The sequence below is a fragment of the Amblyomma americanum genome, chromosome 10 (assembly GCF_052857255.1).
Source record: "Amblyomma americanum isolate KBUSLIRL-KWMA chromosome 10, ASM5285725v1, whole genome shotgun sequence".
Classification (NCBI taxonomy): Eukaryota; Metazoa; Arthropoda; class Arachnida; order Ixodida; family Ixodidae; genus Amblyomma; species Amblyomma americanum.
Window position 1 is genome coordinate 40,324,991 of NC_135506.1, and position 12,280 is coordinate 40,337,270.

Genomic DNA, 12,280 nt, shown 5'->3' on the forward strand with positions numbered 1-12,280 from the left:
TAAAACGTTACAATGATGAATGATCCAACTCGAAAACAACATAAAACGGAACCGGTGTGGCAAAGCACGTCATTCAAAGCGAATGTCGATCATATTTCGATGCAGTACAGTCCAGCTGCGCTGAGCGTTCAGAATACGCTCGTAGATCGTGACAAAAATACCCTTGTTTTTCAAAGTATGCAGTTATGAACAGCCTCCGATGTAGAGAAATAAAAAAATGACTAACGGTTTAGCATTGCCAAGCACGAAATATTGTGCGACGGCACGATGAGACACCCAAATTTTGGGGGTCACGCAAATTTTTGGAGTGGCCCAGACCAATTCTGGAGGTGTCCCGACGGTACCGATCGTGGGTGAACTGAATTTTAAAATATTCTGGTGGGGGCCAAGCCTATCTTTCTGGTGTCCTAAGTCGGTTCTGAATGTGGGACAACACAATTTTCGAATTTTTCTGGGTGGGCCACACAAATTTAGGGGAACGGCGAAAACCATATTAGGAGGCAGGCCAATCCTATTTTGAGATTAGGTCAGGCTTGTATTTCACCCAAGAACCCCCACATTCACCGGGTCGCAAACGCGGCCAAGGTCATTCGAAGAAAAAACATTCCATTTGCGCCTGCCTATTTCGCCATGGGCTACGTAGAGGTCGCGCCATGCTTTATCTTAGCAACCCAACATTCAATTTTCGCCGATTTAATCCAGTCACTGCAACGTCAAATTTCGGTGCTCCGTGCCATATTTGGGCGCAGGCCACATTGCGGACGTGCCTACTACCTGTCAGGAAACAACTGTTTAACTTTCGTCAATTTTGGCTAAAGTGATATCAAGGTCAAGCTTCGAGTAGTCCATCACATATTTGAGCATGGAATACCCATAGTCACAACTCCAACCTTCAGGGCCATTGCAAAATCTCTTCGCAGCTGTCTTTGCAGACCCGCCACGATTGCTCAGAGGTCAGGGCGCTACTAGGCTACTAAGCCTGAACTGCTTGGTTCGAACCTGGCCAGAGCGGCCGCGTTTCGATGGAAGCGAAGCGCATAGGCGCCCGTGTGCTGTGCGATGTCAGTGCACGTTAAAGATCCCCAGGCTGTCGAAATTATTCCGGAGCCCTCCACTATGGCACCACTTTCTTCGTTCACTTCCACATTCCTCCCTTACCTTACGGAGTGGTTAGGGTTCCCCCCTGGTGTCAGACAAATACTGCGCCATTTCCTTTCCTCAAAAACCGAAACCAATGGTTTTAACAGCTGCTGCAAATTGAGTAACCTGACCCGCCACGAGGCTTGACTCATTAGGACTGATGCTTGGGCGAGTTGGTATGCCATGTTCAAGAAGAACAGCGCGAAAAGACAAGGACCACAGGAAGATACGCGCTTGTCTTTGTGTATCTTCCTGTGGTCCTTGTCTTTTCGCGCTAGACTCACTCCACGTATTTCGCCGAGAATGCAACTAGAACTACTTCCGCACCTAAAAAAATGTGCTTGCTTGCCTGACAGTCACACAAAAGATGCATATTTATCGAAACCAGCTATTCTTTCCAGAGACAGATCTAAGATAAGCTCTACGAAGCGCTTACCATGCCGAAACAGTATTCCAACGCAACGACACTCCATACGCTAGTGTAGTTGATCGATGGCTCAGAACATGTAGCACTGGTGGTCGACAGAGAAGAAAAGGCTACTAAACCTGCATCTACGCACACTACCGTCGTCACTTGGAGGGGGCAATGCTTTCGTTTCAATCCAGTCTCCACTTGTGTTCACTGCGGCACAGCGAACCGGTTCGACGAAGGGAAGTGCCCTTCTAGGCCCACCCTGGTTAAGTTGAGGGTGGACAAGGAAGGCCTCAGGCGTTGCTGGCACACACCCACTACGGAGGAGTGGCCAAGACACAGGCGGTTAACTGCTGGATACAGGAAAGTTTTGACGGGAAAAGGAGTGGTAATAGGATGTAGCCTGATAGATTGGAAGACGGAAGGACAGGGATCCTGTTAACTTGGAGATCGAGGACGGGACAATGGCTTAATGTGCATAATAGTATACTATGCCTGTAATGTTTAAATGTCGAACTGACAGAGAGCGGGTCGACAAATGGCACAGCAGAGCGAGTCGAAGAAGTAGAAGTGGCCGCGCCGCACGAAGGGACAAACGCACGGGTGGCGAAAGGTTTTCTGCGGGCCTCCGAAGAAGCGGCGGCGTAAAGAGGAATATTATGATGGCCACTGGTCAGCGGGGAAGCTGGCGAGGCCGTGATGAAAACCGCTGTCGAAACCATGCTTGCGGCTAACAGCTCTGGGGTATCGATCTGCAGAACAGCTATAAACTCCAAGTTGAAGGCAGTATGCGTGTTGCTATGCTAGGAAACAGCCCTTTATGAGAACTATGGAGAACGAATTGCGAAAATACAGAGCGAACGTACGCAGGGCCGCCGCCGCCAGGTGAGGCGAAGAGAGCGGCAGCCCCGCTCCTGGCGGGAACTTTCAGGCCATTGGCTCCCACTTATCACGTGCCTTCCGGTCACGTGCCCAGCGGCGAAAGAAAAAAGAAGTCTGCCTTCGTGGCGCTCGCCACCTTTTTATCTCGTTAGCAGTGGCCTAGTTCTATCTGGAACGCGCCATTAAGTAACTAGAACCTATGTTCCGCATAGCCGTTTCGAGAAAAAACGACGATCTGGCTGTTCCACTATTAACACCGTGTTCCACATAAGTTCCACTTATAAATTTTTATTTTCGTTCGCGCTCTGGCTCCACGAAATTTGAATTTTTCGACTGGTTACGTGCAGTGGAGGGGTTGCATTGCCTGCATGCTTTGGAAAGCGCACGTATTTTCGCACCATGTAGCCAAATTTTGTCGAGCCATAGCGTGAAGGGTAATCGCGTTTTCGAAAGTCTGAAAACTGTTTTGCGTGTTACTAACGACCGGCTACAAATCTCTATGTGGAACGAGGCACATAACTCCTAATAATTAAAAAGTTATCTAATAATATTCGGTTAACGAGCTTAGTAGGTAAGACTATTCGCCGGTTTTCTGGTGTTCGCGAACTCTGGTAATGCTAAGGCGCAAAAGCAATAATTTTAACGCAGAAAGCCTATTTTGGAAAATTTTTAAAAGTGTTCGCTGAAACAGCCTGTATATATATATATATATATATATATATATATATATATATATATATATATATATATATATATATATATATATATATATATATATATATATATATATATGTATGTATGTATGTATGTAGCATAGAAAGATAAACGTATTTGGTTGCTAGAGGTAAAATGCGAGGTTGAGAATCTTCATTTTGAGTGGATGTTTCAGACGTATCCAATGCTTTCTCCGGAAAGGACACGCTCTGCGCGACACGTCGACTTAAAATAACTCTCTACTTAAAGAAAGGGCTTGTCAACCCGTCCGCCCCCCCCCCCCCCCCCCCCACGCACGCACGCACGCACGCACCATTTTACCAGCTATTGCTGCTATTGCTGGTGAAATCATCACATTATCACATTTTATACAGTGGCTGTGTTCACTTCTGTTCAGTTGCTGCAACCTGGAGAATGGGAGGGACTCAGCTGCATAATTGAAGGCGCATATAATGATTGCATTTCGAAGTCAGCGCTGCTCAAGTGGTAATTTTCGTGCTTGCTGGCTGTGTAGGCCCATTAAGAGTAGATTAAGAACGATCATCCAACCCACCTTAGTACAAAAGCTGAAAACGAAAATAAAGGAGACCGCCCTGCACTTTACTCGCCCGGTCAGCGTGTAGTGCTATGCTTTACGATGGCGACGAGCTGTAGGCTCCCTTATAAGGCACAGTTACAGTAAACATAGTAGCCGATTGAAGAGAACAGCAGCATCTTTTGCCGGTACCACAACGACTTGGCCCGCGCTGCGATGTCACCCAAATCCCGCCGCCCTCGTAGTGTTAGTGCCACAGGTGTCACGGATAAGCAACGTAACGTGCGCAGCTCCCTTCGAAGAGTACGGCGACACCGGCACCTGTAGTGTTTGTTTTACGGTAGCACTAGGCGAGGTATTTGAAGCGGCGCACTGAGCGTCATAATGAGTTGCCAATTGGCGAATTCAGCGGGTGCGATACAGCGGTGTCCGCAGGATCTCTCTGTACTATCTGCAGAAGCGAGCCTTTGTGGAGATAAATTTATTCGTACTAGCCGCGGGGACCGCAGCCTTGCGCTTTCAGCAAAATAATCATAGAGTATAACTTTTCCGGCATTTCTTTATGCACAACTAGGAATTTACACCAGGAGATTTACTGCGGGTGACTAACTAATATGTACTTTTCATTCTTTTTAACGACCAAAGGGTATACTTTGGGATGATGAACGAAAATTCCTGTCTCCAGGGTCCATTTTGCACTTTCAAGGATTTACTACGGCAAATGGCACGTAAGTATAACATCAAATTGGGAAAAAATAGAACCTTTAAAAGAGCTATTTGAGAAATATGAAACTAATGATAGAAGATAAATCGAAGCAGTTAGTCTGATACCGGGTTAGCCTTCGGCAAGGTGCATCTAATAAATAAGAATGTTTAATGGGGAGCTTTGCCAGATTCAATCGTAAGAGATCATTTAGGGGGGACCGTTTCGTAAAAATAAAAAAAAATATTGCCGAAAAAGTACATTTTTATGAATTTCTGTTTGTGCTTCTCTACGTTTTTTTTTTTACGGTGCTCCTAAGTTTTATCACTCAAGTCGACCGCGAAGTGCTCTAAAAATTGTTTCCTGAACCGCGCTGGCTATGCATAGCGGAGTAACACACGAAACAGTCGAAGAATGGGAGTTTTTCGTAATATTTATTTTCTGAATAGCGCCTCAAACACCGACAGAAGGAAGATTTAGATAAGAGAGGCGCCGACTGCAATTGAATCTCATTGCAGGAAAGGAAGAACATATATGGCGCCAATCTTGCAAAAAAACACGAAATCTGGCAAACAAGGCGCAATCTAGCTGCGCACGTGTGCAACAACAAATTAAACGCTCTAGGTTGAGGAAGATAACCATGGACGCATTCTTATTTGTGCTGTTAACCGAGATATGCACTGATTAAGAAATCTAGTTCATTCTGTGGAACCATGCTTGATGGGCGACTAACGCAAGTATCCCCAGAAAGGTGCACGTAAAATGCATCGATTATTTCTGTTGCCAATTGGTTCTCATACCATACAAGGATGGCTGCATTCGAAAAAAATCGGGATGTAACCACACGAGCGACTGTGTAGGGCAAGATCAACGGATGATTTTGATGAGTTATTTTTATAGTAACTGTAGTGCTCCTGCAGTCTTTTAATAACAATCTGGACCTCTGTTGGCTCATTATTATATATCACATTTATTAGCAGCGTGGCTGGCAGTCTGGTGCACGAACCGTGAAAGCTTTACGAGGTTATAATTAAGGCCACTGCAAGGTAGTAAAAGATGGTTTTGTGCTTTCTTTTATTCTTTCAGCCGTTTACAAGTCCTGTGCCCACCTGAAAAATGACAGCTTGTCAGTGCGAAAGGCTAGGATAAAAAATTTCTGATCCGGATCATCCTCTAACCAGATGGTGCGCGAAAGTAATGAATTTTGCGAAAAGGGGCCCATACAGCAACACATTCCCAAGATCAAATGGCGGTGGCTGCTGTGGCGTCTGTCTGCAGGTTTTCTCAAGGGTTAAAGAAAAAAAATGGGTAAATGCGTAGAAGGTTATTTTTTCGCCACCTAGAAAGTTTAGTGACATTTTTTCGCAACAGCCGATGAGATCCGCCATAAGCTTCTGTAGTAAGATTAGTGCCTATCAGGACGTGCACCGCCCCAAGTTAATTCCTTTTGTTCAGTGTTGGATTTGTTCCAATTCTTGCGGTAATTAGTCTTCAGAATCATTCATTGATCTTGCCTTTCACCGGTGGAGCTAGTGCATCGTGCCAGCGGCGTTCTGTTGAGTGGTGATGCTGAGACGAATCCAGGCCTAGAAAGAACGCTCGAACCAACTCGGTTATAGGTACACGATCCGGGTCTTCCTCTGCCGACGACAGATGGCCAGTTGCGGCTACTAGCTTGCACAATGCCGACCACTCTAAACGCAATGACATGTTTGCTGATCTCGTTGTTGACCAGAACCGAATTACGCACGATATTGGCGATCCTAAGACGTCTGTTGACTTCCGATTTGAGGCGTTTGAAACCCATCTAGCTTCTCTAGAATCTTCACTTCTCTTCTCTAGCTCTTTGTCTGACGAAGTACAAAATGAAATAAAAGCATTAACAGCCACTGCTAACAAGCTTGTCACGCGAAATGGTGAATTGGATGGTTCTACCAGTCACTATAAATTGAAGCCTGGATGACACAGAAAAACGCGTAATCGCAGTAGATAACGCCCCTGTAGTGACCAACGCGTGCTACAAACTATACGCAGAGCTGACATCACTTTCGACAAATGTGACGCGGCTCCTTTCAAAGAATGACGAAATAGCAAACAGGCCCCGTCGAAACAGTAAATGTTTGCACAGTTTTCATGAACCGTCTAGCAAAACTAAAGCGAAGACATTAGCTAATGTTTCGCGGCTTTTTCCTTAGAAACTGATGATGCATTACCCGACAATCGACCGTTGTCACAGGCTTGGTCGACATCGGAGAACGCCACCTGCGCTGTCATAATGAAGATTTAATTTTTTTATGATTTCCTTGCCACTCGTTGGGCTTACTACACCAATATTCAATAAACATTTTCTGACAAGTGCTGTCAAAGTGCTGTCACCGATTGTGGCGGGGAATTCTTGGAACGCAGGTTATTTGTTGGTAAAGTCATCGAGGCTTCAGTGGACGCGTTTTTTGGGACGCTTGTCTCTTGAGAATCTCCCCTATCTACACGTGGCAGTGATTATGGCGCAGCCGGAACCAAAAGAAAGCACCGTGCACGTTTTTCTGTCTTCTTTCAGTTGCGGCAAAAACTTCTTTAGAAAGAGGGCGAGAAAGATGAACGGAAAGGGTAGTGTGCTTAATTAGGTGACGCCCAGTATGCTACTCTATATGTGAAAAGGGGAACGGGGGGATAGACAGAAGGGGAGAGGGGAAAGAGGAATCGCTCATCCACGTGTCTAACGCGGTACGCAGGGCATTCACACGGAAAGTTTCCAACCTGGAACTCATTCGTTAGTTCTTCAGGAACTTGAGAAGCGCCTTCACAGCTGACCCCTGCGATGAAGGTTTAGTCCAAGGGCCCAGAATCGTGGTTTCATTAAGGGGCCGCGGATCGAAGCGGCGGAGCGTTGCAGCCAGGAAGCTCTCACGTTCAAACCAGGGCACTCACGAAGCTGGTGCTCAATTGTGTCGTAGCATCTGTAGTTCTCACTTGCAGCAGAGTCTGCCATTGCGATTAAATGGGATTAGGCATTTGTAAACACCACTCCCAGCCACAGGCGACACAACAAAGTAGCATAGCAGCGGGCGAGGCTGGAAGCAGGATCGAGTTGAAGTAAAGGATCGAGGCGGTGCAAACGGCATGCCATGACGCTAAAATGTCATTTCGTCCAAGCACTCGCTATGTCTCGCCGGTCGACTCTTTTCAGTGGTACCTGGAAAATATTGGTACTGCCGTGGGCCAATCGCGCTCCGGCGTCAGCTGGGTAGTTTTCGACGATGCCACTGTGTCCTGGTAGCCACTGGAAGATGATGTCATAACCCTCTTTCAGCGCCTGGTTTTCAAGATGTCTTATCTCCGCAGTGATCTCCTCATGATTGCCATGGCGTAAAGCAGAATTGATACATTGTAGGGCAAATTTTGAATCACACAACACAGCCTATTTGTGAAAATTTCATTAGTATGCAAAATACAAACATGGCCTGTTCGCGCTGTGCCTTGCGCGTGTCATCATTAAAATAATCGTTTTTTAGCCAACGTTACCGAGGCAATCAATATATATGGGCTCTAAGACGCAAAATCCGTAATGTGATTCTTGATTTAAGAACACTCACTTATAAAACCCTCGCAAAACCTGCAATTGAATATGGCAAAATTGTTTGGGATCCGTATACCGCGTCTAACAAAATAAAAATTGAGAAAGTTCAGAAACTCGCTTTTCGTTTATTTTCAATAAATATCGCGAACTGATTCAGCAACCGAATTATGTAAATTAGCAAACCTTAAAACTCTCGAATACTACACAGAGGTTTATAGGCTGAAGTTAATTTACCTCTTAATTCATGGCCACTTTAATATCACCACTTCACCTTATTTTGCAATACAGCCTAATGAGACATCATGGCATCGCCATAGCATGTACATTAATGTGACGCGTTCTTATAATGATTGTTTTAAGTATAGCTTTTTTCCTCGTGTTATTAATGAATGGAACATGCTGCCTGATTCCATTGTAAATATTAATTCTCTCGATGTCTTTCTAGAATGCCTGAAATCATACCTTGACAGTAATGAAACAATATAATTTTTCTGCCTCAGCACATGCGTCTTCTTATCTACTGTTTCATTTTTCCTTTACGTCTTTTATGTCTATGTCGTAGTTGTGAAATTAACCTTGTTTTGAATGTGTATTTACTATATTTTCCACTCCTGTAATAGCCTGAGAAGGGCTGGCAGTATCAATAAATAAAGGAATGAATGAATGAATGAGTGAATGAACGAATAAATGAATGAATGAATGAATGAATGAATGAATGAATGAATGAATGAATGAATGAATGAATGAATGAATGAATGAGTACCAATGTCAGCCCCCCATATGGAGTATGTGGGTAAGCCCAATGTTGGTTTGCCCTTGCAGAACCTGCTTCGGTCCCATTCGGTGATGTGAGCGGATTGTGAGCAGCCGCACAGGACATACGAATAGGTCTGAAGTGGGGCACACCGGATGATTTTCGAGCAGCCCATAAGGACCCATGTAGTTCGAAGACGCAGAACATGAGCTGCCCACAGGGGCCCCAGTTCCGACCCGCATAGGCCTCCACCTCATAGCGACTTTGTGCTACACGGGCAATTTCAATTTTGCTAGCAGGGCCCATTTCCTTGGCCCTACCCGTCACATTCTTCCCACCATCTAACAGGGGTACGTCCATGAATTTCACATTTTAGAGCGCTCATATCGCGGCGGGATAGCACATTTTCACCAATAATTTTATTTCTTATCTCGCACTCTTTCTTTTCAATGCCGACAAAGCGTATCTCTATTAAACATCAAAGTAAAAAGCTTTGATTTACACATGTTTTGGGGCGGTGTACAATTTCGGATTTAACTTTTACCTGAAATGCATAGACAAGATATGGTGTTTTGAATTAATTTATTTATTTATTTGAAACAAAATACAAAAATGTTTTGACATGCCTTGCAATGGTAAACAACGCAGTTGAAGTTGCCTCTATTTGTTGTGCCTTGATACATGTTGAATCATTGCCTAACTTTACGTGGAGCATGTGGTGTATGAAAGGAGACTATACTATACAATCTTTATTCTAATCGCAAGATCATTGTGTAAGTTTCAAATACGTATTAGAAGATAAATATTGTAGGTAGTGCACGATAAGCTCCAGGATGACTCCAGTCATTGAGTAAAGGCTATGAAGAGGTAAATGTTATTGGTATCGCGCAACATGCGCCTAAATGTAGGCGATGAAAAGGTTCTTAAAGCTTTGGAAGGTTGTCTGAGCTGCCATAGAGGCTGTAAACTACTTGACAGAATATCGATGGAGAACTTTAACATTTAATTAAGTAAGCAGCAATCATCAGAACAAGGCGAAGAAAATTGTGGGACTTGTTTAAGAAATTTCACGCTAAAGTGCCAAAAAAGAAAACAGCAGAGATCAAAGGAGCTTGAGTAACGCGATCGTAGCTCCCCCTTTCGTGACTTCGATGAGTTCTGAAAAGGCAGCGAAGTCGGCAGGTTAGCGCTAGAGAGCACGTAGCATTCTGCGTGTTAGGCGATTCCTTATCCACATCGCCCGGCAGTCGCAGCGTCAGGCCAGCATTAAAATGGTTCGTAAGTTCTCAAAAACATTTTCTCTCACTTTCTGTTTGGAATATTTTGCTTGTTTGTGCGCAGCCCTTTGGCTGTTGCAAAAGAATAGCTGCAGTGTTATTTATTTGTTCTCAAAGAACCACAAGGGACATTACGTGAGGGGTGGGCTGCAAAGACAATTATCATGAATACAGATTATCTTCGCTGGCGGTTTTGAATTTGCTGAAGTCGATGATGGTTGCCACTTCACATGGAAGGTCATTACAGTCTCGGGCTGTTTTCAGGAAAAAAAGAGTGTTGATATGTTTCGGTGCGGGCTTTCACAGGGTAGACGGTGTTAGGGTGATAATTACGGAAAATAGGAGGAGCGCGAGCGATAGGAATAACTTCTTGATTAAAAGTATGAAAAATTTATAATATAAGGAAAGGCGGGCGATCTTGCGACGACACGCCAATGTGGGCAGCTTAAGCTGAAACTTTAGTGCGGAAACGCTAGTGTGGCATGAAAAATTAGCACGAATTAATCTTGAAGCGCGATTCTAGACGGGTTAGAGCTTGTCAATGAGGTCAGCATAGTTAGGATCATAGGCGACGCATTTAAACTCCAATTTCGACCGTACAAGTGTTAAGTAAGCAAGGACGCAATTTTATGGAACGCGGTGCTAAGACAAGGTTACGGCGCACGCACCCTAAAACTTGATTAGCTGAATTAGTTACATAGTGCACGTGTTGCGACCAGGTTAGATTTTTACTTAATAGAATGCCGAGATAATAATAGGAATATACTGAATTAATGGGAAGGTTGTTATTAGTATAAATTGCATCCTGGTGATTGCGCCGGCGGTTGAATGAAATAAAGGAAGTTTTAGCAGAATTTAATGACATTAGCCAAGTTTTACACCACCCTTGGACGCGTAGCAGGTTTTCTTGGAGGATGGTAATGTCGGACTGGTTGACTACTGGGCGACAGATGACACAATTGTCAACAAATAGCCGTATGTTAGAAGTGATGTTAGAGGGCAAATCATTCATATAAATAAGAAATAGAAGGGGGCGTAAGACGATCTTTGCGGAACGCCAGACAGAACAGGGAAAAGTGATGACGAATGAGAATTAGCATGAACGAATTGATAACGGTCCATTAAGAAAACACGGATTCGATCCGGAACCAAAGGTTGAAGGTTTAGGCGTCAAAGTTTAAAAATGAGGCGTGCATGAGGGACTTTATCAAACGATTTTTCAAAATCTATGAATATGGCATCCGTAGGAACGTTATGATCTAGAGATACATGTATGTCATTAAGGAAGAGAGCAAGTTGTGTATCACAGGAACGACCTTTGCGGAAGCCATGTTGATTAGGATGAAAAAAATTATGCGATGATAGAAACTTGGCAGTATGGGAATATATTACATGTTCCATGATTTTACACAAACACTTGTTAATGAGATTGGTCTGTAATTTACTGGTGATGATCTGTAACCTTTTTTGTAGACTGAAATGACCTTCCCTAAACGCCAATCGCGTGGTAGTGAGGACGTATAAAGCGACTGCTGAAAAATTAGAGATAATAAGGCACTACAGAGAACTTTAGTACATTTGAGGATTTTCGGGTTGATGCCGTGATCATTGGCAGATGATGAACTTGGTAACGATTCTATGATTTTTAATATTCCACTCGGCTCACAGATAACGTTTTTCATGGGAGAATCATTAGGACAATGGACTTCAGGGAGGTTATCGAGAGTTTCATCAGTGAATACAGAGCATAACTGATCATTTAGGACCATTTTGTACAGAAAACATAATCTACGCAAACGCAGTGGATGGTGGCAGACCCCGGTCGCGGCCAAGAATATCAGCGGTGACCCTGTCTTCTGCGCCCAATGTTCCACATTTAGTGGTGTTGTAACATTGTCTAAATTTAAGGACTCCATTTGATAGCTAACGTTGCGCACGCGGGAGCATGTCGGAGAGCATTAAGAGCTTCTCCGAAACGGAAAGCTACCTTCTTGATTGAGCGGCTGGAGGTTGTGGGTGAACTGTTATGCATGAAAACACGCATCCGCAGTGGCGCGTTATAAAGGTATCAGCGTTGAAATATCCTTTCATTTTATTGCTGCCCAGATGATAATGCCTCTTGTCTGGCTTGAATGACATCAGTAGTCCAGCAGATCCCGGACTACGCATCAATAAGGGAAATGTATAGAAGTATGCCGATCGCTTCTGTGAATCATGACGTTATCACAAACACGATTAAAAAACACTTTAGATTGGCTGTGAAAACCACATAGCATAATCTGCTAA

General features: G+C 44.2%; 1 long non-coding RNA gene across 1 annotated transcript in view; it reads left to right on the top strand.

The window, feature by feature from the left end:
- Nucleotides 1-12,280, top strand: part of LOC144107150 (uncharacterized) — a 47,577-nt gene that overhangs the window by 29,979 nt on the left and 5,318 nt on the right. The window contains exon 3 of the long non-coding RNA XR_013309234.1: nt 4,329-4,411. This is a non-coding gene — a long non-coding RNA (uncharacterized LOC144107150). The remainder of the gene's footprint in view (nt 1-4,328; nt 4,412-12,280) is intronic.